This window comes from Amphiura filiformis, chromosome 5 (assembly GCF_039555335.1).
Source record: "Amphiura filiformis chromosome 5, Afil_fr2py, whole genome shotgun sequence".
In the NCBI taxonomy this organism is placed as follows: domain Eukaryota; kingdom Metazoa; phylum Echinodermata; class Ophiuroidea; order Amphilepidida; family Amphiuridae; genus Amphiura; species Amphiura filiformis.
The window spans coordinates 46,280,716-46,300,787 of NC_092632.1; positions in this window are offsets into that span (position 1 = coordinate 46,280,716).

Here is a 20,072-nt window from a genome sequence, read left to right on the forward strand (position 1 = left end):
AGCTGCTGTCCTGCTCTGGATGAGACATTAGAAATGTGCTTTATCCAGGTCAGTTTGTTGTCGACTGTGACTACCAGGATCTCCAGGTCCACCTTCTCAGCCAGTTTGATAGCACCAAATATAAGATCTAGCTTGGTTGGATTCCTTTTTTCTTGATATTGTCATTGCCTTACATTTTGATGGCTCGAAGGTCACTTTCCATCTGTTTGCCCAGATCCTCATTTTCTCTAGGTCTCTGTTCAGGTTGGTAGCAACAGCTTCAGAGTTGTAATCCCCAGATGTAATCTCACAGAATAATGTGGAATTATCTGCAAAGATGTACAGTTGGTTTTCACACTCATCACCAATGTCATCAACAAAGACAGAGAACAAAAGTGGGCCAAATATTGACCCCTGGGGAACTGATGCATTGATGGAGGAAGTACTTGATGACTGGCCAGATAAGACAACTTTGATGGAACGATCTATCAGCTCCTAATCCAGGTGAGCAGTTTGCCGGACACTCCATTTAAATTGTGTTCTGTATCATGCCCAGGGAACAGAGTATTCAGTCTTTTTGCGCTTTAACATTCTCTGGTATTTTGTGATGTGATGATATTGAAATAAAGTTGGACCAAACCATGCATTCGTCAACACTACGATAATGGTTTTTGGCCTACATTTGTGATCTCTGCGCCTGTAAGGTTCAATGTTCACACTTCAAAATAGATCAAAACAATCAGACGAAGCAACATGTATAAAACATTATTTCTGAGTGAGTGGAAAGAGTGAACCGGTCTGTAAGAAGCTAATTCGGCAGTAATACGTAATGCTTATCCAAACATTGCACTAAAGTTGACAAGTTTTGCTACATCGATTTTGGCGCGTTATATTCAGAGCACAATACCGAGTAATGTAATTAGCACACTGACTTCTGAGATGAGTTGATGTTGGCATCATAGTGTACTTGTACTTGTGATGTTTACCATAATGATGCAGGCGTAGTCTATCATGAAAAGAATGTCTCAAATAATATTTTTTGGTATTACCTGACACTAGTTCTAAGACCTAACTTTGGTACCATAAAGGAAGTCTTCGGCAATCACAATGTTAGAAAAATAATTACTGTAAATAGCAGTACCTATTGAGACATATATTTTGTAGCCATTTAACACTTTATACAAAGACCTGTAGACAAATTACAAATGTAACGAATGCAGGTTAGAAAAAAATATAGTGCATAATTAATTGCAGTTCATAAAGCACAAATTACTTTAATTGAAAAATAAATTAATATGGTAGCACCGGATTATGCAAGATGCAGTAATACCGTACCGTGAATACATCATTGCCCTAGACTGCTGCCCTCAGTCGTCAACCGTCTGGATTGACGACTGAGAAAACTACATGGAAAAAAAGTGACGGATTTTGCAACAGGATTCCTGTGGCATAGAGCGTGCGCAGTTGTGTCCAAATTGACCTTTTGACCGAGTTTGTTGTTTTAGAAGTTCTGAGCGCGATCTTGTCACAGCGGCGCGATACAGCGACGCGGTACACGGGCGCCGCTAGTCAGTCGCGCTACGGCGCATAACCAAAGTCGCATTGAATAGTTTTCAGAAGTCCGTCATGATTTGGGCTGTAAGATAATCAGTCGTCACTACGAAGCATGACAGTACATGCGAAGTGTAGACGGCTGATTGGAATTAGTCTATCATTGCCCTCTATCTATACCCATAGCAACGACAGGGAGTGCGATACAAATAAATGAAACCTTTGGAAATTTTGTTTATCGGAAAAAATAGGGTCTTTGTACTCAGAATTGGTAAATCCATAAAATGAAACGTTGGAGGTGTTGATACGCTTCACAAATATGCAACAAACAAAAAATCAATTTGTTATTTTAATGTATACATTGAATTACATTGTAATATTAATTTGTTATTACGGCATTTACAGGATCGGTTGCTTTCATGAATTTTTACAGATCAAATAAAAAACAATTAAAAGTGAAGCAGCGGTCTTATCTACAATTGCAGGTTTTGCCTAAAGGAAATGAACACACCAATATTATATAACTACATCGCTACCAATTCCACCAATTGTATTCATAGTCTTTTGTCTATGACTTAGTTACATGTATTTTGGCTGATCAGACTCGATATTTGACTCGATATTTGACTCGATATTTGACTCGTTAAATTAAAAAAATCAGAATCTTCTTCATTGCAACTCACAAGTGCGTTTGTCAAAATTCTTAAGACAGAGCTAGATAAGTATTAAGCACCCAGCAAATACAAAAACGATTTAAACATATTATAGTTTGGGTTTTGGTTAGGATAAAAACGTTTTAATAACATTAAATGTCGGGTTATGTAAAGGGCATGGAAACGTTTTAAAACGTTTTGTATGAAAACACACAACAACAATATTTTTAAAATGTGTTCAATATGTAATTGTAAAATATTCTTTACAAACTTTTGTTGCCAAATATTTTGTCAACACTTAAATAACATTATGTTAGAATATTTGCAGTAAGTTATTAACAAATGTTTTTAAATGTTATGAAAATGTTATATACCCTTTATATAACCCGACATTTAAACGTTTTCTGGCAAGCTTTTCTAACCTTTTGCGAATGATGTCGAAAACGTTTTGTGTTTGCTGGGCATTCTATGCGCTTAATTTGGGTAGACCATTACTTGCACTGATGAACACCTGCTGTCGCCTAATCTGTAAGAATTGTTTTCTTTTCTCTCCTCCATTTATTCCTGTCCATTTATGTTTTTACTGTCAAAGTAGTTATTAATTATAATATTTGTCATGATTAATAAAACTACGTGTACTACCAATGACCCTGTGTTGTAATACGAACTACTCAATTCTATCATAATGAAAAAGAGGAATTCAGATAGTGAGCACAAAATGCGTGTCATACTGTTAGCCAAGATTATTTTAAGTTCTTTTCATCGTCAGATTGAACATAATCTTGATGTTTATTTTGCTTATACTTATGAGCACCGTATACCTACATGTAGTGTCAGTATTACTAGTATATGACACGCAAAGTAGTTCAACATAGGATCACACAGTCTGTCTGCCCTTGGGCACCCGTAATCAGGGAAAACTGCATTGTGTTGTTTTAGTGCTTGTTTTGCAAGTGGCTCACCCTTTTTTCAAGAATTCAAATAACCTCGTTCATTCAAAATACTACGGGCTTTCACTACAATTAACAATCATTGAATAGTCCTGACCAATGTATAAAATTAAGCTAGAAAGTAATAATGAATAAAGTTCGATTTTAATACTGCAAGCCAGCTTGGTAATATGAGTACCAAAGTATTATATCCGTGCTCTGGGAGTTAACCTATAGTGTTTGTAGCTGTATCTTTTCTGACGCTTTCCCAGTGGCATTTATTGAGATATCATCGCACACTGTAAGTCAACAACATGTACCAGTTTCTCTTTCACTAGAAGCAGGCCAGGTACTTGCCTTTAAATAGTATATATGTTGTTAAAATGACCCACCCACAAAAATCGCCATCAATAATATGAAAAGCAATATATATTCAATACGATAGTAGTATATGAAGTGATTAAAAAGACTGCGAAGCCCTGTGAATCTCTGCTATAATTTACCGGTTATTATTTGAGCCCTTAAATAATTACATTTTAGGTCAAACTTCAGGAATTGTAACATCTTATTGGCAACTACTTTATTTCGGAAAGCAAAACAATCCATTGTACAAGTTTGACCGTTGGCTTAAGATTGAAGAGTGTCCACTTCTTTAAAGTCAGGTAACTAGATTGTATGGCCCCCGGGGAAGGATATAGAATGGCGTCCTTTCTGGGGGAGACCGAGGTGGGCCCCCAGGAAATCAGAATATTTTGTAAATAACAGGGTATAAGTCCTACCATGGAAGTACTTCCATGGTCCTACTATATCTGATTAAGTTTTTCCTACCTCGCTTTTTAACTGTTAATAAAAAGATAACACAACAACACAATAATAAAAATGAAAAGAAAGAAGAAATGAAAAACAACAACAACAAAAACCTAATGAGCATTATTTCCAATGCATTCATCGTGTTGTTTACGAATAATAATTGTTGACCAAACTGGTTTTTTTTATTGTTATCATGGTCATGATGGTTATAACGCTATCATAAACACAGAAACGGCTTTTTCAACACCAACTCCAAGCTTCTGCTCCCCCACGGGGCACATAGCAGGAATAAGCCAGAAAAAAATCCTTAAAATATCACGGAATTCTACTGTAATAATTCAAAAGTAAGACAGGCAAAAGACGTATCAGGACAAAAGTGCAAACAGGGTCGAATAAGCCATATGAAACACTTTCCGGGAATAAAGTATTAATAACGGGTAATTATAAAGCCTTTTGAAACATCATAAACGGTGAAACTAGAGGCAAAAAAACAAAACAAAAAAAGGCTGAGTGTGGGTAAAAACTGTTAATTAGAATACAATTGATGTTACACACTTGTGCAAGCAACACGTTTCATATGTTAATACAGGCATATTGACATTGGCAAACGATTTCAACAGGGTTTTCAATCACAATATTTATGGAACAATTGCGTCCCATCGCTGGATGCTCTGCTATTGATTATTACAAGTTCTCGGATTCTTGAGATACAATAGGCTTGAATTTTGACAATTTAAATATAGGGTAACCTTTGAACGATATTGTAGATGTATTTAAAGCGTGGCTTACGCAGAAGGATCAACTGCAAATTGAGCTCACGTATTTTGTAAATCTTTTTGGCATATATGCTGGTTTTCATGAATTTTAAATGATCCATTGACCTCCTTTGTGTATCTTCACATCCCGTTATAAGAAATTGAAGACATCCTATGTTTGGGAATGGAGTTACTCGATTTATTTGTTACCGGGAATTACTTAGCTCTGTTATCTGAACCCGATGCAATTGACTAGAGCATTTTTATTTCACTAGGTTTTTTTCGGTGCTATACGTTCTAGTCATAATAAGGCATGCACTGCTTGTTTACTATTTGCATTTCTATGTCGTGGTCAAACGACCCGATTTTGCTATTCGCTAAAGCCCAGGCTCTTCCTGGTAAATTTGACGCATTCTTCTTCGATCAGAGCAAAGGCCGTATTCATATGGGCAAAAAGTTCTGAGATTTCAAGCAGATTTGATTTAATGGTCATACGCTATTATCCAACGCTCTTCAGGGTCTATTGTTCTATTGTTTCCGATTAGAGCGCTGACATATTGGAAAATGTTGCCAATCAATATTCATGAGAGTGTACATTCAACGTCCAGTTTGCGAAATTGGGTGAGTTGTGTTTGGTAGGTGTGAAATACATCTGACTGGGCGTTTTAATTACGTACCGAATAAAGGCATTGACATCATCGAATGGCTGCCCAGTGCTGTTATGTGTTTAGTTATTATATAGGCCTAATAATTATTATTAAATGTATTCGTCATTCCTTTCTTTTCCCTGCTCTGTACTTATTCTTTCCTAGGCCTACACTTTATCACTCCCTCGCTCTCATTGTCCACTCTCACCCTCCCTCTCTCATTCCCATCATTTTCCTTATATTTCTATTTATCTACTTGTCTTTATTATATATTTTTATTTCTCCCTTCCTCAAGCCCTCTCTCATTCTCCATATCCCCTCCTCCCCTCTTCCTCCCTCCTCCCCTCCCAGGACTTCTCACAGAGGGGAATCTGCCCCTCCCCAACCCCCTCCCCTCTTTGGGTACGCCACTATTTCTATACCAATATCTTTCTGAAAATAAAATTAAATGGAAATTTCTTAAAAACAACATTTATAGGCCTATACTTATACTTAAATGTATACGTATAGCGATACCATTATAGTGTAATATAGATATGGACTGGACATGGCAACCTTCATACATTCTAATATGTAATCGACCAGAAGAGCATTCAATTCATTTAAATGAAACGCCTAACGTCAGGTGGGTGGTAAAGATTATTGAATCGACAGCTAAAGCCTCCTTATAGAATTCAGACCCACACAAGCACACATTTGGGATACATGAGTACAATGGTACCACTTTACACATGACTGCCCTTACACATGACTGTAGTGTGGTCACTTATTGATACTCGCCTGTTGTGTAGATCGCGGAGGTCGTGGCAGCATTGTGACCAATTTAATGGCGGACGCACTTTATTCGAAACAATGGTACCACTTTTATGAATAGCCTGTCGCAACTTCTAATCGGCATCAAACGAACAAAAGATTATATAATCTATTGCGACTCTATTTCTATTTAAAAGCTCTTTGCTATTATCCATATGCCGAAAAGGTAGAACTGAGTTTCAATAGGCTAGTCCGTTTGTACTCGGTGTGCTTTGGAAATAGAAAATGACCATTGAATATCATACGAGTATATCACTGTATTTCTATTAATACATTTTGTCCACATTTCTGCTTATCACTGTATTTGCTGCAAATCTTGACAATTGGTTTCAACTATCGCAACCTAAAGACGTGAGAAACCTTAAGTTATTGACCTCCTCTACCTAGACACACAAGCAAGATTGATTGGAAGTACACCCAGATGAACAGGTACCATAAAGGGAGTCTTCGGCAATTACAATGTTAGAAAAATAATTACTGTAAATAGCAGTAGCTATTGAGACATATATTTTGTAGCCATTTAACACTTTATACAAAGACCTGTAGACAAATTACAAATGTCACGAATGCTGGTTAGAAAAAAATATAGTGCATAATTAATTGCAGTTCATAAAGCACAAATTACTTTAATTGAAAAATAAATTAATATGGTAGCACCGGATTATGCAAGATGCAGTAATACCGTACCGTGAATACCTCATTGCCCTGTATCTACCCATAGCAACGACAGGGAGTGCGATACAAATAAATGAAACCTTTGGAAATCTTGTTTATCGGAAAAAATAGGGTCTTTGTACTCAGAATTGGTAAATCCATAAAATGAAACGTTGGAGGTGTTGATACGATTCACAAATATGCAACAAACAAAAAAATCAATTTGTTAATGTATACATTGAATAACATTGTAATATTAATTTGTTATTACGGCATTTACCATAGCAACGACAGGGAGTGCGATACAAATAAATGAAACCTTTGGAAATCTTGTTTATCGGAAAAAATAGGGTCTTTGTACTCAGAATTGGTAAATCCATAAAATGAAACGTTGGAGGTGTTGATACGATTCACAAATATGCAACAAACAAAAAAATCAATTTGTTAATGTATACATTGAATAACATTGTAATATTAATTTGTTATTACGGCATTTACAGGATCGGTTGCTTTCATGAATTTTTACAGATCAAATAAAAAAAAAATTAAAAGTGAAGCAGCAGTAAGCTTTAAATCTACAATTGCAGGTTTTGCCTAAAGGAAATGAACACACCAATATTCATGAAAAATTATACTACATCGCTACCAATTCCACCAATTTTATTCATAGTCTTTTTTTGTCTATGTCCTAGTTACATGTATTTTGGACTCGATATTTGACTCATTAAATTGAAAAATTCAAAATCTTTGTCATTGCAACTCACAACTGGGTTTTTCAAAATTCTTAGGACAGAGCTAAGTAAGTATTAAGCATTCTATGAGCTTAATTAGGGCAGACCATAACTTGCACTAATGAACACCTGCTGTATCGCCTAATCTGTAAGAATTCTCACGTTTCACAATATGATGCGCCTCCAGCGAATGCACACTAAAACATCAATTTACATGATTATAGTAGATCCATTTTCTATCTATTGATCACAGGGAATCCTTCGTGGAGCTGTTTTCAACATATTTATTATCATACTCGCGTAAAAATTCAATAGCAGCAGCTAGAACGGCGATGTCGACTCTGAAGCCAAAAATGTGACTGCCAAGAGCAACCGGTGGCGGCGCATCGTATTGTGAAACGCGAGAATTGTTTTCTATTCTCTCCTGTTCATTTATTTTTAATGTCAAAGATGTCAAAGTATAATTATAATATTTGTCATGATCAATAAAACTACGTGTACTACCAATGACCCTGTGTTGTAATACGAACTACTCAATTCTGTCATAATGAAAAAGAGGAATTCAGATATTGAGCACAAAATGCGTGTTACTGTTAGCCAAGATTGTTTTAAGTTCTTTTCATCGTCAGATTGAACATCTTGATGTTTATTTTACTTATACTTATGAGCACCGTTCCTCCATGTAGTATCAGTATTACTAGTACTAGTATGGCACGCAAAGTAGTTCAACATAGGATCACACAGTCTGTCTGCCTTTGGGCACCCGTAATCAGGGAAAACTGCGTTGTGTTGTTTTAGTGCTTGTTTTGCTAATGGCTCACATTTGTTTCAAGAATTCAAATAACCTCGTTCATTCAAAATACTTCGGGCGTTCACTAGAATTAACAATCACTGAATAGTCCTGACCAATTTATAAAATTAAGCTAGAAAGTAATAATGAATAAAGTTCGATTTTAATACTGCAAGCCAGCTTGGTAATATGAGTACCAAAGTATTATATCCATGCTCTGGGAGTTAACCTGTAGTGTTTGTAGTTGTATCTTTTCTGACGCTTTCCCAGTGGGATTTATTGAGATATCATCACACACTGTAAGTCAACAACATGTACCAGTTTCTCTTTCACTAGAAGCAGGCCAGGTACTTGCCTTTAAATAGTATATATGTTATAAAAATGACCCACCCACAAAAATCGTCATCAATAATAAGAAAAGCATTATATATATTGAATACGATAGTAGCATAAGAAGTGATTAAAAAGATTGCGAAGCCCTGTGAATCTCTGCTATAATTTACCGGTTATTATTTGAGCCCTTAAATAATTACATTTTAGGTCAAACTTCAGGAACTGTAACATCTTATTGGTAACAACTTTATTTCGGAAAGCAAAACAATCCATTGTACAAGTTTGACCTTGGCTTAAGATTGAAGAGTGTCCACTTCTTTAAAGACAGGTAACTAGATTGTATGGCCCCGGGGGAAGGATATAGAATGGCGTCCTTTCTGGTGGAGACCGAGGTGGGCCCCCAGGAAATCAGAACATTTTGTAAATAACAGGGTATAAGTCCTACCATGGAAGTACTTCCATGGTCCTACTATATCTGATTAAGTTTTTCCTACCTCGCTTTTTAACTGTTAATAAAAAGATAACACAACAACACAATAATAAAAAGGAAAAGAAAGAAGAAATGAAAAACAAAAACAAAACAACAACAACAAAAACCTAATGAGCATTGTTTCCAATGCATTCATAATGCATAATAATTGTTGACCAACCGGGTTTTTTTTAAATTGTTATCATAGTCATGATGGTTATAACGCTATCATAAACACAGAAACGGCTTTTTAAACACCAACTCCAAGCTTCTGCTTCCCCACGGGGGCACATAGCAGGAATAAGCCAGAAAAAATCCTTAAAATATCACGGAATTCTACTGTAATAATTCAAAAGTAAGACAGGCAAAAGACGTATCAGGACAAAAGTGCAAACAGAATCGAACAAGCCATATGAAACACTTTCCGGGAATAAAGTATTAATAACGGGTAATTAAAAAGCCTTTTGAAACTTCATAAACGATGAAACTTAGAAGCAAAAACAAAACAAAACAAAAACAAAACAAAAAAAGGCTGAGTGTGGGTAAAAACTGTTAATTAGAATACAATTATTGATCTTACACACTTGTGCAAGGGACACGTTTCATATGTTAATACAGACATGTTGACATTGGCAAACGATTTCAACAGGGTTTTCAATCACAATATTTATGGAACAATGCGTCCTATCGCTGGATGCTCCACTATTGATTATTACAAGTTCTCTGATTCTTGAGATACAATAGGCTTGAATTTTGACAATTTAAATATAGGATAACCTTTGAACGGTATTGTAGATGTATTAAAGCGTGGCGTACGCAGAAGGATCAATTGCAAATTGGGCTCACGTCTTTTGTAAATCTTTTTGGCATATATGCTGGTTTTCATGAATTTTAAATGATCCATTGACCTCCTTTGTGTATCTTCACATCCCGTTATAAGAAATTGAAGACATTCTATGTTTGGGAATGGAGTTACTCGATTTATTTGTTACCGGGAATTACTTAGCTCTGTTATCTGAACCCGATGCAATTGACTAGAGCATTTTTATTTCACTAGGGTTTTTTTTTTTTGGTGCTATACGTTCTAGTCATAATAAGGTATGCACTGCTTGTTTACTATTTGCATATCTTTGTCGTGGTCAAACGACCCGATTATGCTATTCGCTAAAGCCCAGGCTCTTCCTGGTAAATTTGACGCATTCTTCTTCGATCAGAGCAATGGCCGTATTCATATGGGCAAAAAGTTCTGAGATTTCAAGCAGATTTGATTTAATGGTCATACGCCATTATTCATATGCCGAAAAGGTTGAACCGAGTTTCAATAGGCTATAGTCCGTTGACACTCGGTGTGCTTTGAAATAGGAAATGACCATTGAATATCATACGAGTATATCACTGTATTTCTATTACATTTTGTCCACATTTCTGCTTATCACTGGATTTGCTGCAAATCTTGACAATTGGTTTCAACTATCGCAATCTAAAGACGTGAGAAACCTTAAGTTATTGACCTCTGCCTGGACACACAAGCAAGATTGATTGGAAGTACAGCCAGGTGAACAGATGGTTGTTTTCTCACCAATCAGGCAATCCGGCAGATCAGTTTCCTTTTCAAACATTACTGGACATTGCGTTGCTGTGTGAGATACAATTATTAAAGTAAGGTAAAGGTATAAAGGTTCATGTCTGTGTGTGGTCAAAGTGCCCGTCTCTCTTTCGAAGCGACTTGGGACCAGATTGCTCTGTGCATAATATTGCTGTAGGGGTCCGTCACTCCTCCCGTACACCGATTCTATTTACCTTCCCAGCTTTTATGTCGTAACCCATTAACACCAGGGTGAAGTGAAGTAAAGTGCCTTACCCAAGGACGCAACAAGTTGGCCACAATGTGACTCGAACTCACAACCATGTGATCTTGAGTCTGATCACTTAATCGCTAGGCAACCTCGCTCCCCAGGAAGATTTTATGAACAGGTATTTAAGTTATTGATAGAGAAAAATGTGACACAATAAATACTAATGCAAACAAACCTCTAAATATATTTGTGAACATATTTGTAGCAATATAGGTTAACTTCCACATTTTCCCAGCAAACACAAAAACGTTTTAAAAACGTTTAAAATAAGTTATATTTTGGCTTTTGGTTTAGGTAAAAACGTTTTAATAACATTAAACTGTCGGGTTATATAAAGGTCATTGAAAATGTTCAACATAGGATCACACAGTCTATCTGCCATTGGGCACCTTGCCCTTGGGCACCTGTAATCAAGGAAGACTGCATTGTGTTGTTTCAGTGCTTGCTTTGCAAGTGGCTCAGTTTTTTTCTCAAGAACTCAAATAACCTTGTTCATTCAAAATACTACGGGCTTTCATTAGAATTAACACTCACTGAGTAGTCCTGACCAATTTATAAAATTAATCTAGAAAGTAATAATGAATAAAGTTCGATTTTTATACTGCAAGCCAGCTTAGTAATATGAGTTTGAAAGTATCATGTCTGTGCTCTGGGAGTTAACCTATAGTATTTGTAGCTGTATCTTTTCTGACGCTTTCCCAATAGAAGCAGGCCAGGTACTTGCCTTTAAATAGTATATATGTTGTAAACATGACCTACCCACAAAAATCATGAATAATAATATAAAAAAAGCGTAATATATTGAATACGATGATAGCATAAGAAGTGATTTAAACGATTGCGAAGCCCTGCAAATCTCTGCTATAATTTACCGGTTATTATTTGAGCCCTTAAATAATTACAATTTCAGGTCAAACTTCAGGAATTGTAACATCTTATTGGTAACCACTTTATTCCGGAAAGCAAAACAATCCATTGTACAAGTTTGACCTTTGGCTTAAGATTGAAGAGTGTCCACTTCTTTAAAGACAGGTAACTATAGATTGTATGGCCCCGGGGGAAGGATATAGAATGGCGTCCTTTCTGGGGGAGACCGAGGTGGGCCCCCAGGAAATCAGAATATTTTGTAAATAACAGGGTATAAGTCCTACCATGGTAGTACTTCCATGGTCCTACTATATCTGATTAAGTTTATCCTACCTCGCTTTTTAACTGTTAATAAAAAGACAACACAACAACACAATAGTAAAAATGAAAAGAAAGAAGAAATGAAAAACAACAACAACAAAAACCTAATGAGCATTGTTTCCAATGCATTCATCGTGTTGTTTACGAATAATAATTGTTGACCAAACCGGTTTTTTTTATTGTTATCATGGTCATGATGGTTATTATAACGCTATCATAAACACCAGAAACGGCTTTTTAAACACCAACTCCAAGCTTCTGCATCCCCACGGGGCACATAGCAGGAATAAACCAGAAAAAATCACGGAATTCTACTGTAATAATTCAAAGGTAAGACAGGCAAAAGACGTATCAGGACAAAAGTGCAAACAGGGTCGAACAAGCCATGAAACACTTTCCGGGAATAAAGTATTAATAACGGGTAATTAAAAAGCCTTTTGAAACATCATAAACGGTGAAACTTAGAAGCAAAAAACAAAACAAAAACTAAACAAAAAAGTCTGAGTGTGGGTAACAACTGTTAATTGGAATACAATTGATGTTACACACTTGTGCAAGGGACACGTTTCATATGTTAATACAGACATGTTGACATTGGCAAACGATTTCAACAGGGTTTGCAATCACAATATTTATGGAACAATTGCGTCCCATCGCTGGATGCTCCACTATTGATTATTAGGGGCGCACCATTAGATTTCCAGGAGGGGGCATGTGAGTTTTTTGAAGAAAAAAAACTTCGCCCACTAGTGAGGCGAAAAAAAAAAATTCTGCCTTCGGAGGCGAATTTTTTCGCCTGACCCAAACTCCCATGCCCCCTACGAGAATCTAACGGTGCGTCCCTTACAAGTCTCTGATTCTTGAGATGCAATATGCTTGATTTTTGACAATTTAAATATAGGGTAACCTTTGAACGGTATTGTAGATGTATTTAAAGCGTGGCTTACGCAGAAGGATCAATTGCAAAATGAGCTCACGTGTTTTGTAAATCTTTTTGGCATATATGCTGGTTTTCATGAATTTTAAATGATCCATTGACCTCCTTTTTGTATCTTCACATCCCGTTATAAGAATTTGAAGACATCCTATGTTTGAGAATGGAGTTACTCGATTTATTTGTTACCGGGAATTACTTAGCTCTGTTATCTGAACCCGATGCAATTGACTAGAGCATTTGTATTTCACTAGGTTTTTTTTCGGTGCTATACGTTCTAGTCATAATAAGGCATGCACTGCTTGTTTACTATTTGCATATCTTTGTCGTGGTCAAACGACCCGATTATGCTATTCGCTAAAGCCCATGCCCTTTCTGGTAAATTTGACGCATTCTTCTTCGATCAGAGCAAAGGCCGTATTCATATGGGCAAAAGATTCTGAGATTTCAAGCAGATTTGATTTAATGGTCATACGCCATTATTCATATGCTGAAAAGGTTGAACTGCGTTTCAATAGGCTATAGTCCGTTTACACTCGGTGTGCTTTCGAAATAGATAATGACCATTGAATATCATACGAGTATATCACTGTATTTCTATTAGTACATTTTGTCCACTTTTCTGCTTATCACTGTATTTGCTGCAAATCTTGACAATTGGTTTCAACTATCGCAATCTAAAGACGTGAGAAACCTTAAGTTATTGACCTCTGCCTGGACACACAAGCAAGATTGATTGGAAGTACACCCAGGTGAACAGATGGTTGTTTTCTCACCAATCAGGCAATCCGGCAGATCAGTTTCCTTTTCAAACATTACTGGACATTGTGTTGCTGTGTGAGATATAATTATTAAAGTGAGGTAAAGGTAAAGGAGCATGTCTGTGTTTGGCCAGAGTGCCCGTCTCTCTTTCGAAGTGCATTGGGACCAGACTCCTCTGTGTATAATGTTGCTATTGCTGATTAAGACACCTCCCGTACAACGAGTGTTTACCTTCCCAGCTTTTATGTCGTAAACAAAGTGAAGTAAAGTGACTTACCCAAGGACACAACAAGTTGGCCGCAATGTGACTCGAACTCACAACCATGTGATCTTGAGTCTGAACACTATAATCGCTAGGCAACCGTGCTCCCCAGGAAGATCTTATGAACAGGTAGCATTTAAATTATTGATAGCGAAAAGTTGCGACACAATAAATGCTTATGCAAACAATCCTTTAAATATAAACATCTCAAAAAAGTAAATAACCCCTCTTAAATAATGGCCATTATTCAAAACGGGGCTATTGTATTGCAAATCTGTAAAATGCGAATTTATTTCTGCCCATTTTGACACCTCATTTGATACGATAGCCCAGAAAACAATAAAACACCGGTCAATTTAATGTAGTGAGGTCCAGATTTGAAAGTTGCACTTACAAGTTGCATTTGCACATACAAATGATTTAAATGTACGCTGTTACGTAAATATTTAGTCAAATGGCAAATGAGGTTTCAAAATGTGCAGAAATAAATTCTGCTTCCAACGCATTTTACAGATTTGTAATCGTCACCCGTTTTTTAATAATGATCATTATTTAAGGGGGTTAGTTACTTTTTTTGAGATGTTTATTTGGGAACACATTTGTAGCAATGTAGCCTTTTGTAGGATAACTTCCACATTATTTTCTGTTATTAAATTTAAAAGTCAAGAATCCAAGTATTCTTTCATTGTTTATTATAGTCTACCATTTAAAGCAAAATGACGAATAGCCCAATACCTTTTGTGCAAGTACAAGAGTACAAAAGCACAAAAGTGGAGTACTTTATAGTGTAGATTTCCCTAGAGTCCGTAGAAAATTAGACCATCAGTAAAGGGCTTAGAGTAAATCACGGTTTAGGGTATCATGGGTACAAGATTTGTTGCTCATAAAAATGTAATGCAGTCTGTGGCAAGGTCGATAGATGAATTGCATTTAACTATTGGCTTTAGTACTTTTGCGAGAGTTGTTGTATTTTGTTTTTGAAATATTAACATGATTAAGGACAGGATTTTGTTTTCCTTTGAGATTTCTTGACGGGTAATTCAACATGCCATGATATCCTTTTGAAGTATGGAATATATTAGAATACATTCAACCAGAACGCGTTGAAGCAGTAAACGAGTTAAGGAAATTGACTATCAAAATTACAAACACAAAGTTAAATGTGTGGCAAATAATTGTGAAACCTATTTTAAAACTGAATCGTAAATGGAATAATCAAACGTTAACATATTTTATGGTAATTTAGAACAAAATATATGCTATATCAAATAAATGGGCCAAACTTGACTTGGGAAGATTTCTGCATTCATGATGTTTTCACCATTTTGGCAGCAGATCAATTTCATGGCATGTTTGATTCCAATCCGATTCCAAATAACATTTCGATGTCTCACAGAAGATTTGTTTTGTTTTTGTTACTAAGCCAAGCACTCTAGCCAAACGCGTCTAAAGGGAAAGGAACATCTAATGCTTTGAGAATTTATTTAAAAGTATTTCAACTTTTTAGCTCCATATTTGGCATTTAAAGAAATGTGTATTCATATGAATGGAACACTATAGAGTATGAATTGATTTTTTTGCAAATCGCAAAAAGAGTTTTATGTGGAAAATCACGTCTTTAAAACACCCCACAACACGCACCCCCCCCCCCACACACACACAGAGACTATTACAAGTTTCTCATAAAACTTGCTGTGCCCTATATGTAAAACTGAAGCTATTTAGTTTGTAATTGAAAAATAGGGCAGGTAGGCGGAGCGGAGGTAGGTCACCGGATCATGTCTCTTCTACATGAAGCCTTATATGATTTATTCATACCGTGAATTTGAATCCACATTAATCTGCATCGATATTAAACAGTTGCTTTGCCACCAATGAATCCTAGGTTGTTTGATGGGATCATTTATTAGTTTTTCAAACAAAACATCATGTATAACCAAATTTAAGGTTTAAACAGCTAAAAGTGATATCGTGCTAATGTATACAGATGCTTTTGAGTCGTTCTCAACTTTGATTTCCCCTCTTTTACAAAATTATTCACTTTTAAAGCATTTCGGATATAAAATATAACTATTTATGACAGAATTGGTGGCGCTATTTAGTTACTGGAAATTACTTTCAAGCTTTTAATACAAATAATTCCTTTTATTGTTTGATAAAATATGTTCATAAAATTCCTTGTTGCTTCTTTCACCTATTCCAGCTGTTTTAATAGCAGTATTAATCACATAACCCTTGCAAATAAAGAAATATGATTCAGGATAAATAGCGCTTTCTATAGTTTGCATTTAGTTAATAATGAAGCCAATTCTATATACATCAAACAGCCGTGATAAGGTGGCAAAGCAAACTGGTCTAAACCTATTAGAGCCACGAGCTATACTGCTTACTTTAATCAATCTGACCAAATCCGATGTTAGTTTGTTAGATTGTATACTTATAACGCTCATTCAGTATAAATCTGTTTGGCTGTGCTGAAAATAAAGTGGTTTACCAAAAGAAGATCAACATTTCATTACAAGAATACAGCCTTCGTGTCATGTCTTGAATATTGATCAACGTCTGTTTATGGAAGTACTTCCATGGTCTGTTTGAGTAAGATTCGATTATTAAAGGTAGCTCAACAAGATTATTCTTATCAGTTCTTATTGTTCAAGTCTCGTAAGATATTTCAAAAGATATTTCAGATGTTGCTCGTAACTGATTCTGTTTGGCTGTTTAGTTTATCATTTCTGTATATAAGATAATAAGCTACTCGGCTACTGAAGCAGATTTTGCGGATCTTTCCCCAAACGGGATTTTGTGTTGATTGTCCATCAACATACTGATGTATGGCTTATGAAAGGGCACGCCTGTAAATGTATGGGAACAGAAACGAAAAATTCTGCTTACAGTGAAGAAAGGATTGTTTGATGCAAGTAACACCATTTTGGATATCGTCAATACTCCCTATTGCAGAAAAATAGAGCACTAATTGTTTGGGATAAATCCTGTTTTGCCAAATGAAACATAGCTAAATCCTAATCCGTTAGTTAGTTCTAACTGGCAATAAAAGTAAAATTTTAATATTTGACTGTATTTTTCTGGAATGGGGAGTAGTGCAAGATTGCGGCATCTACTCAAGATTTTGAATCCTTAGACTTGTTCAAAATCTTTGATATTTGTGGCTGGATTGTCAGAAAAGAAGACAAAAATGCATGTTTTTAGCTCTTTTATCAAGAATTTAGTAAAATAGTGAACTCTTTCTTTTATCTCCAGTTAGTACTACATTAATGATTAGAATTGAGCTATGTTTCATTTTAAAGCTTGATAATAATTTTTTAATCCCAAAAAATTAGTGCTGTATTTTTCTGGAATGGGGAGTAGTGCAAGGATTTTCTACATAAAGGATACACAATTTGGCCCAATAAAAATAAAGGATGATTTGATTTTCTCATAACTTCCATTGGAAAATACAAAATTTAAAAATGATCATTTAGCACAATTTGTTTCTTACATATCAGCTCAAATTGCGCTCGAGGTGGTTTAATGGTTACAAAGACACGGATAATTATTATGTATCGGATGTCACAAAGCATTCCAAGTTTGCCTTGTAATCATTTCAAACGCGATTGTTCTTAATTAAGTTGTTTGATGTTAACATTCGTTTCTCATAAATAATACAAACGGAGACGGAAAACAGTATATAATTATACTCTAGCAAATTTTCGGTACGAAGCGTACCTTCTTCAGACTTTATTATCGATAAAATTACACAAGAAAAAACAATTTAAAACAAACAAGAAAATTAATGTGTAACGCGAAAAAATTGTAAGCTAATTTGCTAAAGTATATATACTGTTTCCAGTCTCCGTTTGTATTATTGTAATTTTTCTTCACGGGAGTGCACCTACCTGTAGATCCAGTAAAAGTATGTTTGTTTTATCAAACCGTTGTTTACAAACTCATAAAATTCTAGGTCTTTTACATGTGTTTGATTAAATTATAAGCTTTGCTGTGCAAATAAGTTTATCTATCACGAATAAAAAAATGGGGAAACATTTGGTACTATATTAATTTCATATTGCACCATGATAATGGCAACATACCATTTTATTGGAATCGTGTCAGATTAACAAGACTTGTGCTGTATGCAATCAGACATGTCATGTCTACTAATTATATAATCATCGTATTTTCATTCTTTGGGATAGCTTTATGGAGCATTTCCCCAGTTATACACAGTCCAATTTCACAATGTTAGTCTTGTTGCGTAGATATGAACCGCAAAAGCACAAACAATATATGATAGTCTGTCTGCCAGTGGTTATGACGTTGTTTTGGTGTCCATAGTTTTGTTTTTGATGGATATTGATTCTTAAGACCACTAACTTCAAAAATAAGTTTACTGGACCTCTGTCAGCATTGGGCATTTTGAGATATGGCGGGTCAAAGTTCATACAGAGGTCAAAATTCAAACTGCTCAAATTCTGTTTAAAAGTTTTCTTAGTTATTCCTCTTGTCATGGCGATCCAGAAAAGGTATACTTTTACCTATTTGCGACATTCCCTTCTGGAGTTATAAGCAAAGAGGTCAAAGGTCACCATTTGACCTCCACAGGGGAGCGTAAAAACAAATGTCAAAGTATAGACCTCTGGAAAGGCAACCGTTTTTACTCTGAGTTTCACGGCATACCCTCACTTTCGACCATTGGGTACCTTGTCATCATCCGTCTGATGATCAGGTACCCAATGATCGAAAGTGTAGGGTATGCCGTGAAATTCAGAGTAACTGTTGCTTTCCAGAGATCTATACTTTGAAATTTATTTTTACGTTCTCCTGTAATAGGATTGAGCATTCTTAATTGCAAAGTTAGTCTACCTGAAAATAATACTGTAAAATAAATAAATAAATAAATAAATAAATAAATAAATAAATAAATAAATAAATAAATAAATAAATAAATAAATAAATAAATAAATAAATAAATAAATAAATATAAAAAGGGCATATTTGAATTAACATGGGATATCTTAACAGCAATAGACGACTGAAACGAAGGAAGCAAGAAGTGTCAATAACCTCATAATTTCATAGTGGATCCGAAAGAAAGTCGTGTGACAAGAAAGTTATCGTCATTGGCATGCATTGTGCATTACATTGGGCATAAATAACCATGAAGTTACAACTCAACACATGAATATTTAATATACTGATACAAAAAGATTCACGGTCATGTGAGAGTTTCTTAACATTTCATTACAAATGCACTTATGTGGTTTGGTTGTGACAGGCATGCAACATCTATGCTTGATCTTTCTCTTTCTTTCTTAAACCTTGTCTTACTTAGTTTTTGTGAACACGCTTTACTCAAGGGGATGGGGTGCCACCGGAATTCAATACTAAATCTCTCCAGTGATACAATACAGATTAGTAATAGCATTCCATTTGTTTGCAAATTTTTTGCTGTACACAAAATAAAGGCCAAAACATTATTTTCAGCTAAACATTATTGTACAGCCATGCAATTTCCCCGACACCTTTATATTTAAATACAAAAGGACATTTCAGCCTAAATTCCAATGTTGAGAATATCTGTACGGTCAATTATATTTGACTAAAACGAGCACAAATGAGGGCCCCACGATTTGACTGAGTCATTCGGTGGTTTATTTGAACGTTATAGTACGTAGGATGGACAACATGGGGGTTTCAATCCTGCATAGAGCTTTTAGTTCTGCGCATTCTTATGCTTTTCTTATGCTTTATTCTTATGCTTAAGGGGGTACTACACCCCTGTTGTAAATTTGTGACTATTTTTGCATTTTTCTCAAAAAATAATAACACACTGCTAACAAAAGTTATGTATATTATTGGGGCAAGGAATCCAATTACTACACTGAAATTTCAGTGACTCAAGACAAGCGGTTCAGTATATATGATCGGAAATGAGGTACATCCTAGCGGTACCTCTTTT